The 22,439-nt window shown below is 34.1% G+C and overlaps 1 pseudogene; it reads left to right on the plus strand.

Moving 5' to 3' along the window:
* The first annotated feature begins 10,806 nt into the window (after positions 1-10,806).
* Positions 10,807-15,318, plus strand: LOC120206271 (annotated as a pseudogene).
* The last annotated feature ends 7,121 nt before the right edge of the window (positions 15,319-22,439 follow it).

Genomic DNA, 22,439 nt, shown 5'->3' on the forward strand with positions numbered 1-22,439 from the left:
GAGGTTTGATGTTTTCTCTTTGGTTCTCATGATTCTTGTTTCTTGTGTTTTCTTGTTTTTTATCAATCGCTTCTAAGCTTGTTTAAATACTCCTTCAATTGATTCTGAACGTTGGGGATGATTAGTGGAGTAAATAGAGCCGTTTAAGTGTGAAAATAATTAATAAAATCAGTTGGGAGCGTCAGTGCATCGATGCATACACTAGGTGCATCGGTGCATCAAGCGTAAAATTCAAATATTTTGATGTTGAACCCTTAGTGCATCGGTGCACTAAGAGTGCATCGATGCATAAAATGCATTCATTGTTTCAAAATAGCCTGAGTGCATCGATGCATGGCTGGTGCATCGATGCATTCGATGTTTTCATAAAACCCTGAGTGCATCGATGCATAGTATGTGCATCGATGCATGAAATGCATTCGAGTTCAATTTATTCCATGTTGCATCGATGCATGGATTGGTGCATCGGTGCATCACTTGAAAAATTGATTTTAGGCTTGATTTTGGTTCAAAATACTTGTGAAAATTGTTTCAAAAATATATTAAGTATAAAACACAATTTTACACATTTAGTAAGGTTTGAAATTTATCTTGAAAGACTTGGAGTAATAAATTGATATTCGATTAATTAAGTCGAATATACTTATAAAAAATGTTTGTAAAATCTTAAAATTCATTTAATTTAATTTGTTATATCGAAACATCAAAATGTTTTCAACAAAAGTAAATAAATGTTTTGACAAAAGAATGTTGATAACTAGTTTATAAGATAAAAACACAGAGTGGACCTCACACATGTGAAAAATATCAAGCAGGACAAATGGTTGGGTCTACTATGGAATCCTATATCTTGTTTTCATGGACGCTAAACTTCCCTAAATACAATGCTTGATAGAGTATTCGAAGGTGTTTTACACTATCTCTAGCAAGAATCTGACAGTGAAAATGCTAAACCAGTACCTCTTAACGTGAACCCTAGCAAATTACTATCTTTGAAGCTCAAATCTTTTTATTCTTTGAAAATCTATCCTTATGTCTAAGGTGAGATATGGTTTACCTCTTAGCAAACCCTTTTTCACGTGGAACTAGGCTTAACTCTCTCGAATATTAACCATCAAACAAGATTAAGGCTATCTCTCGAAAGCTTTTACAAATCCATGTATTCAAAACAATGAACAAATCAAGTATAAATGTGGAAATGCTTCAAATCCATTAAAAAAATATAATAATCCACAATAAACCCAAACCAAGATAAGTTAGTTCATGGATGGGTTAATAACATCCATAGAAAAATCATTCAAATAAAACAGTCTAACTGAAATGCTAATAAAATAGAAGTAAACTAAAGAAGAAGAGAAAACTCCTGAGCTGCCGTGAACCTCCTGAAGCTAAGATGACTCTCTCAAGGTCCAGTTTGTTATTTCCTTGAAGAATTAAACAATGGTGACCACTCACGAAGAAGAAGAGAAAAAGGTAGGTGGCCACATTTCTCTCTCTCTTAGTTCATAAATTCCAGCCTCCCTTTAATGTGGGGTTTCCTTAGCTTTATATAGTGGGGGCTCCTAGGGTTTTGTTCCATTTAATATTTTTGTTCCCTAGGGAAAATATTCCCTTTACGTATAGGGCACAACTTTCATAGGATTCACGTGCAACTTGGAAAATATCTTCAACTTTTGTCCTTTAGTGCACCTAAAAATATTGCCCAAAATTTTACAGCAAAAGTTCATCTTCAACAAGTTTTTTATCCTTCACACACTAGAACACTACCTTCCATGCATTAGCAATATCATTAATCTTTAAAATAAAATTAAGCCAAATCCACCAACATACATGAAATATGCAACTACTTGCAGCTAAATGCAATAACATGGGCTTTAGAACAAACAATAACCAAAGTAAAAAGGCATGAAATGTATCCTTTTTAAGGGGTTTTCACACCCCCAAACTTAAGTTATTGCTTGTCCTCAAGCAATGAGTAGTATTCAAAAAAAAAAGAATACTATGATAAAGTTCAATTCAAAGACATGTCATGGCATAAATTTTAGTTCTCAGAAGATATATAGGCTTCAACATGTTAGAAAAAATTGAGAAATTAAGAACTTTTCTCTAATATTAGGTTCCCTATATGCTTGTTCGTGGTTGCATAAAATCTATTCTTAATGGTGTTAGAAATTTTTTAAGTAAGTTCTCTATTCTACCTTAGTATTTTTATCAAATTAAGAACATAATTACTCCCATGTCATTAACAAAATACATTGTTTAAAGGGGTTTCAACTCATCACACCTACTCTCACATACTTGAAGTGGAGCAAACACCTTATCCACTAGCCATTTGAGTAGAGTCATCCTGTGAAGACTTTCATTCACTTATATGAGATTGCTACCATTTATTTAAGAGGGTTTCCAGGCAATGCAACGCAAATAGGAGTGTCCCTAACAATTATGCCTATGTCATTTATTCACAATTATGCATAATGGAGTTTACTTTAAGCCTTTATAGCTATCATTAAGCATTAAATTCAATCAATTGCAATTTATACTAAGGCATGCAAAAGTTCTTCATAAAAATTTTCTAAAGCCTTTAAGCATAGAGAATCAATCCTACAATCTCAATCAGTCATGTACATTCACAATCTCAATAGCCCTAAAAATATTATCTTCATTGGATATCATCAATTCATTCAAAATATGTTTCATTCAAACAAGTGCCATAGCAAAATTCTGCTAAATACCATAAGTGCAAGTAATGAACTATAAACACTACCTCCCTCAAACTTGAGAGAAGCATTGTCCTCAATGCATGAAAATCTTTAAACTAAATGCAATGCAATTCAATGCAAGGTACTTTGGTTAGGGTCTACTTGCGTGGTGGTGTGGACTTTGTGGCCATGCACTTTACACACTTCTCTCGAAGGGCTGTGATAGGCTGGTTAATTTCAGGAGTGGGTGTTGGTGCATCCTCCTCGGACTCTTCATTAGGAGGTTGGATATCATTGATCTCATGTGAATTTTGCAAAAATAAAACTAAACACTAAAGTAATAAAGTGGTAAGATTAAATACTAAAATATTAAGCTAAAAGAAAACAAACATTTTATTTATCTACATAAGTAGTAAAATAAAAATATGCTATAGCAGAAATTGAAGAGTAAAGAAATGTAAACTCTCATATGTCCTGAAGAAGCATAGATAACTTCTCTCACAAGATTGAAGCACCAATGTAGGCCTTCATTATTTCGCCATTGACCTTGAACACAGTTCCATCATCAAGGCTCTTGATGTCTACAACTCCATTGGGATAGACTTTTTGGACTTGGAATGGGCCTGACCATCCCGACTTGATTTTTCCATGGAACAATTTTAGTCTTGAATTGTAAAGGAGAACTTGTTTACCTTCTGAAAAATGTTGTGGAAAAAGTTGTTTATCATGCCACCTCTTAGTCTTCTTATTGTATAATGTTCTCATAAGCTTGAGCCCTGAACTTCCATCTAATTGATGCTAATAATAATGTTACAACAAAGTGTAAGCATACACTATCGTATCAGAGTGATAAAATGGAAGTTGTTAAGCTTTGGATGTTGAACCCATAGAGAGCTAATGTATTACACTAGAATTGTTGAATTCAATTATAAAAAGTTGTAAATATGTTGAGCTGATGTATAAATAGAATTATATAAAATATGACGAAAACATAGTAAAATGTTAGGGAATGTAACAAGCAATCAGTGGAAGATTAGACCGATGGAACAAAGATGATGTTGTCTAGTATTGGCAAGTTATATGATAATGCTGCAACAATAGATTTATGCATAAAGAAATTATACACAGTTGATCCTTTTTCAAGTACTCAAAACATGACATAATAGATGTAAATATCTATAATACTATTGAGAATGTTGTTGATGATGCTACGACAATCAGTAGCACATATCTCTCTATGTTGCAAAATGTTCTCACAAAGTATGGTGTTGTACGAAATTAGTATGCATTCTAAGCTATCCTTATCTCTAAAACTAACTCATTATTAACATACATTAAGCAATTCCATCTCTAAAAATAGCTTAAGGTTAAAACCAAGCTCATAATAAATCATATCACATAACAAACATTTCAACGAACATCTTAAGTGCAAACCAAATGTTAACAACATCTCAAAAATAAACATCCAACTTAACCTAAATTATTTTCCCCTCTCGGGTATGACAAAATATGTAAGAAGAAACTCAATCGGCCACCGCTGCTACACGGCTTCTGCTCCACTACCCAAAGGTGATTTTAAGCTACCACAGCTGCTGCCATGGAGGAGAAAATAAGAAGGAGGCTAGGGAAATTAATGGAGAAGAAGAGAGGCTATGAAAAGCGTGAAGGCTAGCCCTTTTATAAGCCCCAAAGGTCAAAGTATCCTCTAATAGGAAAAATAAAAATTTTCCTTTATTTTCCAGCCATTTTACAGTTGGAATGGACAATTGTCTGATTCTAAAAAATTCTATAACTGCCCGCTAAGTCACCAGATACTGTAAATTCAACTCAACAATCCAGTACAACATCGTCTCACAATAACAATGTCATAACATCAATGTACCAAATCATAACAGAATATCATAAAATGGCCCAAAAGATATAAACTCACTCTCAATGCACAAATGATGCAAAAAATGATAATATAAACCTAAAATGATCCTAATTATGCTAAAGTTCAAGCTCAACCTTTGTGAAAAGGTCCTACATAATAACTATTTTGGAGAGTTATCACACCCAAACCTAAGTATTTATTTGTCCTGAAGAAACTACAATAATGCAAAAATGCTAAACAATGTTGCCAAGCAAATTCATATTTTTAACTCATTTTTTAGTTCTCAGAATTTTTCATTGCTGCCATAGATGTGATAGCATTAACTGATTTCAAATTAAGGAATGCATTTTCATTTCACCAAATCAGAATCCATAGAGTGTTGTAGTGTGCAAGCAAGATGTATCCAATCAATACTTAGCTAAATTAGAAAAAAAAATGATCCTACTCACTTATTTAAACTTTCAATATTGTAGCAAAATTTTCTAGCTTTATTCATTGTTGGAGCTAGTGTTAGCCTCCTCTAGTATTTTCTTGTCTAGTACTAAAGCCAGTGTTGGGCACCTTCAACATTCATTTGTTTCCAATTCATTCCTAGAGCCAATGATGGATATCTCTAACAGATTGGAAAATCATTTTTTTCTTCTTTTTTTCATTTCTTTTTTTACTAGAGCCAGTTTCGGGCACCTCTAAAATTCTGAAATTTCAATGTTTGCTACAATATTTACTAATGATGTGAGATTTATAGGGTTCAGCTATTTCTAATGTCTCTAAGTATTTGAAACACACACCTATTGTGTACAAATTTTCCATGAATCCTAACTCCAATAAGAATCTAACACATTCCCTTAACATTTCAAAACATAATTTTTTTTATCATTAAACTTCATCAAAAACAATTTTAAAAACTTCATTAACTAAGGCAACATCCTATCCTAAATGAAGTAACAATATGAACAACAATACATAACAAAATAACACATACAATATGAACAAATTCAAAACATAATGAACAACACATCGAACAACACACCCCCAAACCTAAGAGGTATGTTGTCCTCAATGCAAGCAAAAAAGTAATGAAAACTAGAAATTAAATAAAACATGGGAGAGGGGACAACAATACTTCCCTATTGATGTTGAAGATGATGTGCAATAATAGTAGTCTGGAATTCAAGAGAATATTGTGCAGCAATGTATGTTTATAACTCTAGCTAATGTTGGAAAGCAAAAGCAGCATGTGATGGCTGATGGTGCGATGATCAATGTGGTAGCATGAACTGAAAAGAGAAGAAGAGAAAAAAAGAAAGAAAATCTCAAGATAAAATTGTTAAAAAAACTAATAAAATGAAAAAATAAAATAAAATAAATAAATAAATAAACTAGTCGTGCTTGAGTTCATAGAACCAAATCGAAGCAATGTTTTTGGGTATGTTGCCACCATAATGTTTCATTCCTTACTCGTTATACATGCTCCAACATTCATCCATGAATTCTTGTCTTGTTCCCTCGATAATGCCAACATAATAACATTCAACATTGTCATTGCATTGCATATTGAATGCAATCTACTGATCGTTTAGCCGAAATAAAGTTCCCCTTGTGGACATCAATTAGTTCTGTGTTGCAGCAAGAAAAGGTCTACACAGTATTATTGGCACATCCTTGTCGGCTACACAGTCCAAGATAATGAAGTCGACTGGAAAGATGATATGTCCACTGTACTAGCACATTGTCTATTTTCCTTCGGGATGGGAAATAGATTGGTCATAAAATTGTAATGTAATATTGTGGGTGTTGTTGAACAAATCCCAAATTTCCTAAAAATAGACAAAGGCATCAGGTTAATGCAAGAACCTAAATCACACAATGTTGTAGCAATGTATTGATTGCCAATAGAACAATGAATAGTAAATCTCCTTGGATCCTTCAAATTCATGACCATGGTGCTAAACCCTTCAGTGAGTACAATGGTTTCAAACTCGCTAATGTCACGTTTCTTTGGAAGCTTTTCTTTCATGAATTTGGCATAATTCAACATTTGTTCCAAGGCTTCATCAATGGAATGTTGATCTTCAATTACCTCAACATCAAGAACTTTCTTGCATTGCTGGTCCTCCTTGCTATTTTGGAATCTTTGAGGGAATGGTGGTGGAGGTTTTGGATTATGCTGATGCAACATTAGTGGTGGCATCACATGCATTATAGGTGGCAGTGTCATTGGCATTGCTGCTGGCAATGTCCCAAGATTACTACACTGTCATGTATCATTTGTTGTGACATCCACTATAGGTACCTCCTAGTCCACTTTCAATTCCTTACCTTTAGCTTGCTGCTCAAGCCTCTCATCATCCTTTTTGTTTTCTTCATTAGGCTTTACAATTTGGAGTCCACTTCGTGTTGTGATGGCTTAGCAATGCTCATTACAATGTGATTTTCCATTGAATTTAGTGACTTCAATGTCACTTGACAATGCTCTTTGGTGTCTAGTGTTCAACATATTGACCATCTGTCCAACTTGATTATCTAATGCTCTCAACAATACTGACTAGATTTGGATCACCACTTTATTTCTTGAGATATACTCCTTCAGTAGAGATTCAAGTGATAACGATGTTGAATCTTGGTTGAAAGTTTGCCCTTTATAGCTCTGTTGGTTGTTACATTGTTGTGGTTGCATTGCTTGATATGACTGTTGATGCTGCAACATTGGTTGTTGTTGAGCATAATGTTGTTGCAGTTGGTAGTGTTGTTGTGGAATCTCAAAGTTGGATTGCAATGCATTTGGATTGATTGTATTTTGGCTCATCCAAGATATATTCGGATGATTTCAAAAATTAACATCGTAGGTGTTCCCATATACATTGGCGTTGTCACTCCTATTATAATTCCACATAGACTCGGGTTTTTGTGGGCATTCCTCATAGTTGTGCACCTCACCAAAATAAAAAGAGAGATATAAGATGTGGCTTTTAGCTCATAAATGCTCCATGGTTTTTTTAATTCTTCACCATATCAATCAAGGTTGTGATTTAGGAAGCCATTGAATTCAAAGCATCAATATCCACTGCTGCAACATTGCGTCTGCCAAACATGTTCCTCGTGTTGGGGTATTGATAATTGTTGTTAGATATTCTTTCCAAATATCATAAGCCTCATTGTATGATTATCTAGCAATGCTCCATTTGAAGCATCAACCACCATGCGAGTATGCATGTTCAAGCCATTGTAAAATATCTCCATTTATGTCCAATGAGGAAATTCGTGCATTGGACATTTTCACATCAAGTTCTTAAAATGCTCCCAAGCTTCATATACATTTCTTATTCTACTAGCTTGAAGGAGTTAAGGTCATTCCTCAGCTTCACATTCATATTGGGTGGACTGAAGTGTCACATAAATTTTTGTGCTAATTAATTCCAGGATGCTATAGCACCTAGAGGTAGCAAATTGAGCCATGCTCTAGCATTGTCACACAGTGAGTAAGGAAACAACTTCAAATTTAAAGCTTCCTCAAGAACTCCTTGTTGTTCAAAGGAATCACACACCTCTATGAATGCTCGTAAGTACGCTCTTGGATCCTCAGTGTGCATCCCACTATACTGCCCTATTGATTGCAGCAGTTGAAATATCACTAGTTTTAGCTCGAAATGGGCAATGGATATATGGTCTTACAACTCCATGAGTCAAATCATCCAAAATAGGAACCATGTGATCTTGGATGGGGCTATTATGGTCATCAATGTTGTAATAATGATGTAGTATCAGGACATTTTGTAAAGGTGGAGCATTATACTTTTTGTTTCCTTCTTCGATGGATAGTTCACTTGATTTCTAGATCAAGCGTTTCCAAGTCTTGGATATTTCTATGGGTCCTGCCACAACAAAACTATGCTAAAAGGGTACCTACAATAAAAAATAAAGTAAGTAAAAACAAAGGAAAAACAACTCTAATGTAATTACATTGCCCTGGCAATGGAGCCAAAAACTTGATGTTGATAATAATGCTACAACAAAGTACAAGTATTCACTATCGAATCAGAGTAATAAAGTGGAAGTTGTTAAGCTTCATATGTCGAACCTAGAGAGAGCTAATGTATTACTCTAGAATTGTTGAATTTAATTATAGAAAGTTATAAATATGTTGAGGTGATGCAGATAGAGAACTATAGCGAAGATGAGAAAATAGAGTAAAATGTTAGGGAATGTAACAAGCAATCAATGGAGTATTAGACAGATGGAAGAAAGATGATTCTGTCTAGCATTGACAAGTTATATGATAATACTGCAACAATATATTTATGCATCAAAAAATTATCCACAGTTGGCCCTTTCTCAAGTACTCAAAACATGAACAATAGATGTACATCTCTATAATATTAAGCATATTGTTGATGATGCTACAAAATTAGTAGCACCAATCTCTTTATGCTACACAATGTTCTCACAAAGTCTGATGTCGTACGATGTTAGCATGCAATCTAAGCTATCCTTATCTCTAAAACAATTCATGATTAACATACATTAAACAATTTCCATCTCTAAAAACATCTCAACGTTAAAACCAAGCTCATAATCATATCATTAAGCAAAAATCACATAACGAACATTTCATTGAACATCTTAAGTGCAAACCAAATGTTAACAACATCTCAAAAATAAAAGTCCAGCTTAAACTCAAAGTATTTTCCCCTCTCAGTTATGACAAAATAAGGCAAAGAAGAAACCCAATCGTCCACCGTTGCTCCACTCCCCAAAGGTGATTTCAATATTCCACTGTTACTGCCATGGAGGAGAAAATAAGAAAGAGGCTAGGGAAATTAATGGAGAAAAAGAAAGGTTGTGAAAAATGTGAAGGCTAGACATTTTATAAGCCCCAAAGCATCATCCAATAGGAAAATAAGATTTTTCCTTTATTTTCCAGCTATTCTACAGTTGGAATGGATAGTTGTCTGATTCTAGAAAATTCTATAACTGCCTGATGAGTCACCAGATGTCGTAGATTTGGCTCTGCAATCCAGTAAAACATCATCTCATAGCAACATCTACAACATCAATAATGTCACAACATCAACGTACCAAATCACAGCAAAATATCATAAAATAGCCTAAAAGATATAAATTCACTCCCAATGCACAAATGATACAAAATATGATAAAATACACCTAAATTGATCCTAATGATGCTAAAGTTCAAGATCAACCTTAGTGAAAAGGTTTCTTCTAAAATACATGGAAAACCAGCTAGGAAAAGAACAATGAGATTCTATTTTTCATTGGTCCAAAAGCTTATACATTAGACATGGACATGGTACAACATGATGAGTTTTCTTTATTTGACGTCTCCATTATATATTTAAATTACAGTGGCGATAACGTTTTTGATTGTAATGTGTTTATCGTAGTTGCAAATATAACGTATATCATTGAGGTCACTACAAGTATCACAAATTCTTTTTAAGTTCGAATAACTTATTATATTTAAAGAAGTTATAATAATCCTATTTTCAACAACAATAAAAAGGAATTAGTGTTTTTTTAGAAGTTTACTCTAATGAGACAATAATGAGAATAACGATCCATTGTTGACGCAATTGATTATTACCTATTAAATTACGACCGTATTCTATCATTTTTAATATGATTTTTTACACCGTATTTTTGTAGGTAAATTGCAAGTTGGAAGGGAATGAGTTCTCTTAAAGATAAAAGACTCTCATCTCAAAGGCCATCCTTATCTTATCATTTCTGAACACGTGTTAAGCTCGATCGCGCGTATTCCTCACGTGCTAATGTCGTAAAAAACAAAGCCAAGTGTACTATTATGCACCTTCTTTTTGAAAATGGATGTCCTTTGTTTCCATATGTAATGTGGTAAGGGAGAGGTAAGATAGTAGGCTGCCCCCAACACTAGATTGTGAGCAGCTTCCGTAGGATACCTCCAAATTATGAAATGTCCTCCATGAGACTTGATCCCACGACCTTAAGAACCTTGTGCTCTATCAACTGAGCTGGATGGTCATTTCAACTGATCATCTTCTTTTTCCCTTTTGTTAATATATGTGTAGGGAGCAGAGAGAGAAAGGCCCAAAACAAAACAAAATGTTGGGTAAGGTAGCGGAGATGAGGAAGAAGAAGAGGAAAGGCAGACCTTTAAATATTTGGGTCTTGTATTGGGCTTTGCATCCGAATTGTAATCCAATTTTCCTCTGTTCGACTGAAGTGAAACTCATCAGTTTCTTCATTTCTCTAAACCCTAGCCGTTTTCTTCTCCTCATATTCTCTCTTGGTTGACTGGGTTTGTTCATCGGAATTTATATCGAATCTCTTCAAAGAACAAGTGGATGGAGAATTGTCCGGGAAAAAACGACGGGAGATGAAGATGAAAGTTGTGGTCAAGCTGCCTTCCTCGCAGCAAAAATCGCCGGTCAGTTCAGAATCCCGCAGCTCCGATTCGAATCACGAGGATACTAACGCGGTCTTGACTCGAAGGAAGAGGAAAATCAAATCGATCGGGGATGGAGCTGGAATTGCTGATTCCAGAAAGGTTTGACAAATTCTGAGATTTTCTATGAAAAATTAAAACCAACACTTTTTCTCTAAATTTTCAGCTATTTTTGCATTTTAGTTTTGGATATTTTAACGGGATTTTGAAGAAAAAAAAGCGCCAATTATGGGGTACCTCAGCCACTAAAGGAAATAAAGCCCGTTACTTGTTCATTATTAATTGCAGTATTATTTTTCATATTTGTGAATAATTTTCAGGAAGAGAAGTCTTTTTCTGGTGCAAACCCCACACGTAACAGCCAAGGTTTACTTATAATTCAATACCATTTGTTAAAGAAAACAGTTTTTTTAAAGGAATTTTAACTTTTTAAGTTATTTATTGTGAACCGTTACTGATATGTAGGTGGTCAGTTGGATTCTGGACCCTCGACTGCTTTACCAGACAAAAAGCAGTTACTTTACATCCTAGATAGGCTTCAAAAGTATTTCAGTAACCTCTTATGATATTTGGTTTGATTTCTTACATTAGATGTAGCATTTGATGGTTAGTTGTCTTAGCTCTGCTGCTTCTGAAATTAACCAATTTCAGGAAGGATACTTATGGCGTGTTTCGGAGCCTGTAGATCCTGAAGAGGTATGATCTGCAAATATCATTGTTGTTATTAACCAGATTTTTCTATTTTATTTATGTTCCCTTTACGCAGCTGCCAGACTACCATGAAGTTATTGAGCATCCTATGGATTTTGGAACTATTAGGAAAAAACTTGCTAGCGGGGCTTATGCCACCTTAGAACAATTTGAGGTTCGTTAACATGTTCTTCATTTTATCTTTGGCCTCCTATATCTATCGTTTTCGATAATTTCAGCACTTTCCTGACATTGGTATCTTCTTGTGCTTTCTTTATGTTTCATGATTCCATAATTATGGTTAATCTAAAAATTTTGAGATCTTGTTAATTTCCAGGTGATAGATGTTAATTTCAACTTATATGTAATTTTACATTGATTGTATTCATGGATGTGCTTTTGGATTTCCTTTGATTGCAAGGACAAATGATTCTGTTCACTAGTCAAAGTGCTATGTTGGTTTTGGGTCCTGCTAAAGTCATTGATTCAAATTTTATAAAGCAATTAGTATAAAACTTATTTTAGCTCCATATTAGCATAGGAACTAGATATGTTATGTGGAATATTCTTCTTGTCTTTCTGCATTGTGTTTATTATTGGTCTGTTAGTTTCATTGATGATAGTGAACTCCTTTAAAGTGAAAGATGCGATTTAGCACGCTGTAAGATTTTCATTTTTAACCTGAATGTAGGGCAAACAGACAGAATTCTGTTATTGCCATGTTTTTAAATCACTTGGTACTATCGGGTTGCATTTATTGAATATGGTACAATGTTCGCCTTCTTTTGGTGATAAAAAAGCATTCTATCATTTATAAAAATGCATGAAACTCATTTGTGCTTTGTTTTGCTAGTAGTCATTTTGTTAAACTTCTCTGCTCCACTTTTGGTATCATTTCCTTGTTCTCTGAATAGATGCAATGTGCAGAGTGCAGAAAAGGAAAGGGATGAAGTGCTGAACATGTTTTTTGTTCCTATTTTTACTGTTGATAGCCATCTGTGGATGGTAATGTTTCTGATGACGTTTGGAGATTATGTACAAAGCTTGCCCAGCTGATAACAAGAAAGGAAAAATCTCCTACATATTCAACTTATTTTGTCACAGCAAATAAGTTTTGCTGAAGCAAATTTAAGACTTCAATTCCTTGCATTTGAGATTTAAAGATGATGCGTTTCAGTTATTATCTTCTCATCTCTAATTATGAAATATTTGGAGGTGTAATCTGGTCTTTAGTCATCCTTGATTGATACTTTGTCTCTATAAGAAGCTAAAACTTTGGGAGATGTGAATAGATGTTTTCTTTTGTTATCTTGCAGAAAGATGTTTTCCTTATATGTTCAAACGCGATGCAGTATAATGCTTCTGATACTATATATTTTAGACAGGTATGGTTAGGCTCCAAATTGTAATTTACATTTAAGGTTAACTTTATGTTTTATATGAAAACATTTATTGGATTCCAGGCACGATCTATACAAGAGCTAGCAAAAAAGAACTTTGATAATTTACGGCAAGATAGTGATGATAATGAAGCAGAACCAAAGGTGATAAGGAGAGGTAGACCACCAACCAAAAATTTCAAGAAGACACCAGGTCGGCCTTCCTTAGAGCGTGCTGCTACAGAATTTTCCTCAGATGCCACCCTTGCTACTGGTCAAGAGAACACCCTATGTTCCAATCATGACACGGGAAAAGGATCTCTTGCTTCGGACAAGTCTAATATTGCTGATTCGTCTGGAAAATTTTGTGGTTCTCGCAATGATGTTTATTCAGGCTCATTTACCGAAAACAAATCCGACAGAAATGATGAAGGTTAAGGTCAAAAACTCTTATAACTTCGTCCGCTTTTGGTTTTCTTCTCTTATGGCTCTCATTAACATCACCCTTGTGTGTAATTTTATGAGAAGGCATGTTAGCTTTTGTCTTTCTTGCAGGTTATGTGATGAAGCACGGTGAAAAGCATTTTGTGCTGGATGAGAATAGACGTAACACTTACAATCTGTTTCATTCATCTGCTGCAAGAGAGGCATCTGTGTTAAATACTTTCGATGGAGAGAGGAAGCAGCTACTGACTGTACGTACCATATAGATAAATAATGGTTTTTTAAATTTTATTGAGTGAATATTGAATTTCTCAGTGCTATAAGTTATGTCCACAGATTATGTCCACAAACATTTGTGGTGGTTTTGAATTTGAAACACTAATGATGAACTAATGTTTGGAATATGTCCAGGCCAAAATAATTTCAGAATTGCATGGTCATATGGATATGTACTTATTTTCTTCCCTAGATGGTGGATTTGTGTGTTTGTTGGGGTCTGAAGATGACATAAATGGTAAAAATGAAAGATGAAAAGCAGTGAACTGTATAATTATCACTCTCCAATTACATTAATTTTCCGACTGTGGATTGGGTATTGTATTCACACTGTTCAACTGAAAATATCACGTGCTGCTCTATGCTTTATGCTGGACTAGCTTGTGTGGGGAATCTTAGATTGGCCTGTGTTGGTTTGATATCTTATTTTTCATTTGAAGCAGGTGGGGGTATACGTGGAGCATGGTTACACACGAAGTCTAGCTCGATTTGCTGCAAGCCTTGGTTCGGTTGCTTGGAAAATTGCCTCTAAAAAGATACAAGAGTGTTTACCAGCTGGAGTAAATTTTGGTCCTGGATGGGTTGTGGAAAAGGATATTCCAGCACAGAGACCTTTACAACACCCTTCGCTCTCTCTTCCACCAGGCCAACAGACATTATCACTGCTGTGCTCCGTCAGTCAAAATTCGTGTTCCGCCACTGAGTCTTATTTCCCAGAAACCCGAGAAGTTAAAAAGTCTGCCAATCTCAAAGCCGATAATTTCTCTGAGAAGCATGTTCAATCTGTCTCAGATGGCCATTTAAGTAAGCCTATACCTGTATCTGGCACTACTTCTGCATCCCTTTCGGCTGCTATAAGATATCCAGAATCTTGGAATCCGAAGCGTGAAGGCAGTGATGGATCTTCCAATACTGGTTTAACATGACAAACAGCAGTGCAGCAGCAGTCCAGCCGAGGCCTCCTGTCCCAATTCATCCTGGCATGAATGGATACAATAATGGTGCTTACTGGTCTAACCTCCCAGCTCATATGGAAAAATTCATCGGGACTGCCAGTCTTCCTGGATTCATTTTCCAGTCATCTCAGAGACTTGATACTGTCTCGAGGACTGCAACCTACTTTGCGCATCCGGCCACTGCAAACTCGAACTCAAATGACCCCAAATTGACAGAAAATTCAGGCACAAAGAATCTGAGCTTCCCGTCACCGAATTCCGGACACGAGACAGTGGCAACACCAAGATCAAGGAATCATCAACAACCATCGCGCGATGAATTATCAATGCATCAAAAACCGGACTCAAGGCTATCACCACAACAGAGACCAGATTCAGTTCTTCCAGACCTGAATATCGGATTTCATTTGTATCCTAATTCTTAGGCACAGAAGCATTTGTATCCTAATTCATTCTTCGATGAAGATGAACAGGTTGTAATTGGCAATTAACATGAATGCTATGGGCAGAACATAACGATGTAGTAGACTCTACAATTCATGTATTTATTGTGTTATGATAATGTTTAATATGTTATATCGTCTAAACTTCACTCTACTACCCAAATACTCCATTTTAATTCCTCTATTATTAAAAGTGACTTTACCTTTCTAAAGGTAAATATTTCTGTATCACTTAAATTTCTTATTATAGATGGCTTTTTTTTTCTTCATAAACGTACTAATTGAGATCAAATAGTTTTTATAAAATATTTAAAAAAATTAAAAATACAATAGAAGTCTCAGAAACATATTTAATTATTCTTGCAAACATATGCTGGAATTTGAACCCACACAAAGCGGAATAGCATCTCAACCAATTAACGGATCACCACCATATCTTTATTTTTGTGTTTAGTTTTAGAATCGATGATTTTAATTTTTCAATGTGACACACGTTCGACCTACAGCTATGTTACTAATGTTAGTAGCTAAATTGTATTATTCAGTAAGTAAAGCAAGTTGTAGTTGATAACTTTGTTAGAATAGTATTACCTACACCATTGTTCTGGGTCCCCCCCAAAAAAAATCCATTTATCCATCACAAACAGTAGAAAGAAAAAACCAAATCTTGTAGTGAGACTTGCATGTGTTTTTATGTTTTCGTATATTACAGCTTGTTATTATGCAATTATTTTGAGTGATAAAGAATGTAAGTACTATATTAGTTTTATATAGATTTAAGATCGTTTGATGAGTTAAAATAACAGTTAAGATTAACAGTAAGAAATTAAAAGATATTCACTGAAAAAAGTTAAAAAGTTAATTTCATCAATCTATTTTCATTCATCTAACGATCCTAAATATGATAAAATTATAATAGTTTTATCGTGTAAGTGATCCTAACTAATATATATATATAGCTAAGTTTGCTATAATCTTAAATTATAGGTCTATTATTTAATTTTTGTTTTGGTCATCTAACTATTATATATTTTTTAAATTATACTTAAAATTCTGTTATAGTCACCTATCATTGAAAAAATAACGGTGATGCTGATGTGTCACCATAAGGTATTTTCACATCAGCATTGGAAAATAATTTAAAAAATATCATGTCAGAATAATCGTTGATTTTTAACAGTAGGTGACCAAAACGTAATATTAAGTATAATTTTAAAAAATAATAATTGGATGACCAAAATAAAAATTAAGTGATAGGGGTTACGAAATAGGTGTTTACCCTAAATTATATAATACTAAGGCTTAATACAAAAATAAGTACCTAAACTTTGCCTCAAAAAACGTTTTAGTATAGAAATAAATATTCGCTAATAATAGGTGCCTAAGTTTTCACCGTTACACTTTTAAGTGTCCAATTCTAATTGTCGTTAAAAAAATCCTGGTATCCAATTAAAATAGGACACGTCAATTTTTTAATTTTTTGATAATTTCTTGAAATTCAAATATAAATTAATATAAAATAAAATAAAATAAAATGACATAATATTATTTAATTCTCATTTAGGGTAAAATAAAATTCACCGTCATTTTTTCTCTTTAGTCTCTCCCCTAAACATCGTCCTCTCTCCTCCTCTCCAGGGTTGTCTCAGGAAAGGCGGACTAATATACGACAAATATACGGCGTGACCGGATACATTAAAAGATATTTAACAAAATCGGTTTAGCGCTACGGAAATGTTGAGTAATAATAATGTTGTAGGTGCAAATCATGAAGAAATATTAAAAAATTTGGCAACCGGAAAACCTAGCTTGTCGGTTTGTGTCGATACAAATAAAAAATGTATCGATCCATATCAATATAACAGGTAAAAATATGACAAAACCGGTCTCGAAATGACCAAACCGGTAAAGCGCTACCGAATATGTTGAAAGTGTCGATACTTTAATATAAGCATCGACACTTTTGGAATTTAAAAGAGAAGCAGTAATAGCGCCTATAAAGTTTCGATACTTTATAAAAATGTATCGATCCATAAAAATATAACAGGTAAAAATATGATAAAACCGGTCTCAAAATGACAAAACCGGTAAAGCGCTACCGGATATGTTGAAAGTGTCGATACTTTATTATAAGTATCGACACTTTTGGAATTTAAAAGGCAAGCAGTAATAGAGCCTATAAAGTGTCGATACTTTATAAAAATGTATCGACACTTAACAATATAATAGGTAAAAAAAATCGGTCTCGAAATGACTAAACCGGTAAAGCGTTACCGGATATGTTGAAAGTGTCGATACTTTAATAAGTACGCGTAATAAATTATCAATAATTTAAGAAATAGGTAAATATCCTATCGAAAGTATCGACACCTGACATAAAAGTATCGACATTTTGGGTATTGTATCGATTAAATATAAATAACATATCCGATGAAAATATAAAGGGCATAGCTAAATTTCTTCTGAAAATAGATAGAAGACAGACGGGGACGAGTTTTTGAAATCGAAGCGTAATTGTTGCTGCATTTTAGAAAGCGTTTCTAAAGCGAAGTTTGTTTTTTGCTGCAGTCGAATAAAAAAGTATGTTATCGAAACCCTAGTTTTTTATTTTTACAGTAATCGAAAATAGGGTTTTCTAAGTAAAGAAGCATTTGGGATCTATTACAAGTAGAAAGTGATATTCTAGGTAAAATATAAATATTGATACTTTTAGAAAATGATATTATAGGTAGAAAATGATATTATAGGTTGTAAAAATGTGCCGATACTTGGAGTATTGAGTGTTCCCACTCGTTTAAAGGAAATAGAGATTAGGGTTTTTGGGTTTGGTTTGGGGATTTCGAATCGAAGCCAAGAAAGATTTGGGACCGATTATATAATATTATAGGTAGAAAATAAATATGGATACCTGTTTATAATATAGGTAGAAATGATATTGTAGGTTGTATAAATGTGCCGACACTTGTTGTAGTGACCATTCAAATTCTTTTGAAGGAAACTATTTTACTACAAGAGTAGTTATCAATATTTGTATATTGAATAAAGTGTATGTAACCAGTATTTGGTTTGATTTGCGTAAACTGATATATAAAGGAAAAATGAAGTCAAAGGATCTCGGAATTGTTGGTGGCGAAGATGACTTTGAAATTGAGGCTGAGGGTCGAAAGCAACCAAATGGTGGATATATGTACTTACAGTAAGTATCAATGTCTTTTTGTTATTATTGTTGAAATGGTATTTGGATTAAAGTATTTAAGAACTTTAAATTGATTACAAATTTTAAATGTTGACAGTATGACCGAATGCCAAAAGATGAAGGAATGTGGCAAACACATCGGTTCGGTATATAAATTGAATTTGACATTGAGTATTATTTAGCGTTAATATATTGATTAAGAAACGTTTATGCTTAATATTAGGTGAGAAATGATGTGTTGGAGAAATGGAATTCGACGAGTGATGCTGAGAAGGAACCTTTCATCGCACAGTCAAAGAAGGATAGTAAAGAATACAAAGAATGGAGGAAAGCACATGAAAAGAAGGTATTCATTAAACTTGTAAATACATTGATACAAAATATATAAGAACAATAACATTATATATTGTTAAAAAATGTAGGAAGTGTCGACAATGTGCAACATAAAAAGGGTGAATTCATTAATTGAACACCTTAAGGAGAGAAATCAGTTGAATGTGTTGGAAGAAATGAGGTTTGGATCGTTGGTCGGAGTAAGGGATCGACCTATTCCGAGGGAATTGTGTCGATCCTTGATGGATCAATTTCATGTACAACAATGTATTGCTAAATATGGTGATTATTCATTTCCTCTGGGGGGTCCCATGTGCTGTAGCCGTCTTGGGGTACGAAACGAAGGCAAAAATGTTGTAGTACTCTGTAAGAGTAAGAACTGGAAAGAACTTACCTCCAAATATGGTTTGAAGCATAATATTATAAAGTAATAGGTAAAATATGTCGGTTTAATGAGAGAACAGGTAAAAAAAGTGTCGATACATTTATTAAAAGTATCGATCCCAAAAATATAGAAACAGATTATTATAATGTAATAGGTAAATTTCCAATGTAATCGGTAGATATATACCAGTTTAATTAGAAAACAGGTAAACATAATGTATCGACACTTTTTAAATTTGTGTCGATACTTTTTGTCTAGAATGAACACCAAACGGGGTGTACGCATAAAGTGTCGATACATTTATTAAAAGTTTCGATCCCAAAAACATCGAAATAGAAAATTATAATGTAATAGGTAAATTTCTAATGTAAGTGGTAGAAATATACCGGTTAATTAGAAAACAAGTTTACATAATGTAGTGACACTTTTTAAATTTGTGTCGATACTTTTTGTCCAAAATGAATGCCAAACGGGGTGCACGCGTAAAGTGTCGATACATTTATTAAAAGTATCGATCCCAAAAACATCGAAACATATAATTATAATGTAATAGGTAAATTTCCAATGTAATCGGTAGATATATACCGGTTTAATTAGAAAACAGGTAAGCATAATGTATCGACATATTTTAAATTATGTCGATACTTTTTGTCCAGAATGAATGCCCAAACTGGGTGCACACATCAAGTATCGATACATTAATTAAAAATAGCGATCCCAAAACATCGAAATAGATAATTATAATGTAATAGGTAAATTTCCAATGTAACCGGTAGAAATATACCGGTTAATTAGAAAATAGGTATACATAATCGACACTTTTGTCTAGAATGAATGCCAAATGGGGTGCACTCATAAAGTATCGATACATTTTAAAATGTATCAATCCCAAAAACATCAAAACCGATAATTACAATGTAATAGGTAAATTAACAATGTAACTGGTACATATTTACCGGTTTTATGAGAAAATAGGTCTACATAATGTATCAACACTTTTTAAATTTATATCGATATTTTTTTAAAATTATGCGTGTTTTTCCTTCATTATTTATATATGTTGATAATGCTATACGAACCCCAAATCGAGAGAACTCTTCCACTACAAATACCAACGTTCATAACAGTTACGATCAGTTCTTCATGTAAATTTATCGATATTATGGTATTCAAATTAGGTTTTGATTGATTTACAGATTGGACACTTTTTTTCCCTTCATGTGTTCGATAGGTATGTTGTCGAAACCCTAATTTTTTAGTATGTTAGTCTTCAAAAAAAAAAGGTTAGATTTTAAAGTTTGGTTTTTTTGAATGGTTATAGGTTGAAAGTTCAATCTTTGTTCACGAAGATGATGACCTTCAAATGGAGCCCCACGCCCCAGCGTATCAACATTGAAGAAAATCGAAAGAGACCAGTTAGTATCAATGTATTCATGTAATTTTTCTTGAAATGGTAATTGGATTAAAGTATTTAATAACTTTTAATTGATTCAAATCTCTACAGTCTGACTGAATGCCAAAGGATAAAGGAAGCTCATAATCATGTTGACTGCATAGCCAATAAAACCCCCTTGCAGGGACCAAATGGTAAGCTAGGAATTAGTAATGTAAGCTTTTCTTGAGGGTTTAGGGTTTAGGGACCTCCAACATAAGGAGTGCATGATTGAACATTGCACATAATAGTTGTATTCAGTTGTTGAAGAATTGTTCTTAATTTTATATAAAGATAGTTGTAATGATATACGTTCACGTTTCGGGACCAATTAGTTAGATGCATGCAATACCCTATATCCTCGAGGCAGAGCACAAGAAATCTGACACTTTTGTTCTGCATGATGACCAAACCTAGAATCAACTTTGCAATTATGCCTATACTGCTGAAGAGAACCTGCTGAATGATAGGATTTATACACAACTGCAAGCATTTTATGGGAAATCCTAAGATCTCTGTTGTATAATTTTAGCAGATTAATTGGGTTTAGAGTTTAAAATGCTTGCAGTTGTATGCAAATCCTATCATTCAGCAGGTTCTCTTCAGCATGATAGGTAGGGATGGCGAAAGAAAACCGAACCCATTGGGGAAAACCGAAAACTGAATTAAACGGGTCAGGTTCAGGGACGAGGAAAATTGATTTTTTTAAACAGAGATGGGGACGAGTTTGGTAATCCCCGCCCCAATTACCCGAATACCCGGCCCGATAAATATTAAAAATTATATTTAAATTAAGATATATATCTCTAAGGTAAACGATTATTTAAACGGGTAATTTTCACTGTAGTTATCCTCGCGGTGAAAATTACCAGTTTAAATAACTATTTATGCTAAACAAGGATACCCGTTTCCCTGCGGTTTTCTCTGATTACTCGATGGGGATCGCCATTTAAATCCCTGTGGTTTTTTAAACGGGGATGAGTATGTGTTTTTTAAATAGGGACGGGGGGACTAATCCCAGGCCCGAAACCGCCCCGTTGCCATCCCTAATGATAGGCATAATTGCAAAGTTGATTCTAGGTTCGGTTTTTATGAAGAGAAAAAGTTACCGCTCTTGGTAAATCTTTAAGTGCCAGATTTCTTGTGCTCTGCGTCGAGGATATAAGGTATTGCCTGCATCTAACTAATTGGTCCCGAAAAGTGAACGTATATCATTACAACTATCCTAATATAAAATTAAGAACAATTATTCAACAACTGAATACAACTATTATATGTAATGTTCAATCATGCACTCCTTATGTTGGAGGGCTCTAAACCCTAAACCCTCAAAGAAAGCTTGCCTTACCAATTCCTAGCTTACCATTTGGACCCCTAGGTTTTATTGTCTATGCAGTCAACATGATTACCCTGGTTGACTGAATCATTCAAACCAAACGAGTTTTCAAATTCTTCTTTAGTCTTTTCATCTCATCTCTTGCGGTTTTGAAAGATGCATTTGTCTTTGATGCAATGTAGCATAACCTACTTGACGTTGCACGTAGAGCAGCGTACCTTGTCATTTGCATTACTTCTGGAGGAACATTCAGGTCAACAAAACTGGGTGCAAAAACCTTCGCGTCCTTAGTCCACCTACTTTGAATCAAAGTCATGGGCAAATATGTGTAATCCAAGTGCTTCAAAATGTGAAGTTGATGGCGACACTAAAGTTCGACGGTCTTAAATTTTTTATTTGAGTAATTTAGGGTTTTCGTACGAGAATCAAAACTAATTTCAAATGTCCTATTTTTTTCTTTGTACTTTGTCAAAAATATAATTTTGACATTCATCTGATAATGACTGAATCTCTTCCTGAATCTGGTATAATGTCTCCCGTTGAAGTTCATCTTGG

The sequence above is a fragment of the Hibiscus syriacus genome, unplaced genomic scaffold (genome assembly GCF_006381635.1).
Source record: "Hibiscus syriacus cultivar Baekdansim isolate YM2019G1 unplaced genomic scaffold, ASM638163v2 tig00013622_pilon, whole genome shotgun sequence".
Taxonomy (NCBI): Eukaryota; Viridiplantae; Streptophyta; class Magnoliopsida; order Malvales; family Malvaceae; genus Hibiscus; species Hibiscus syriacus.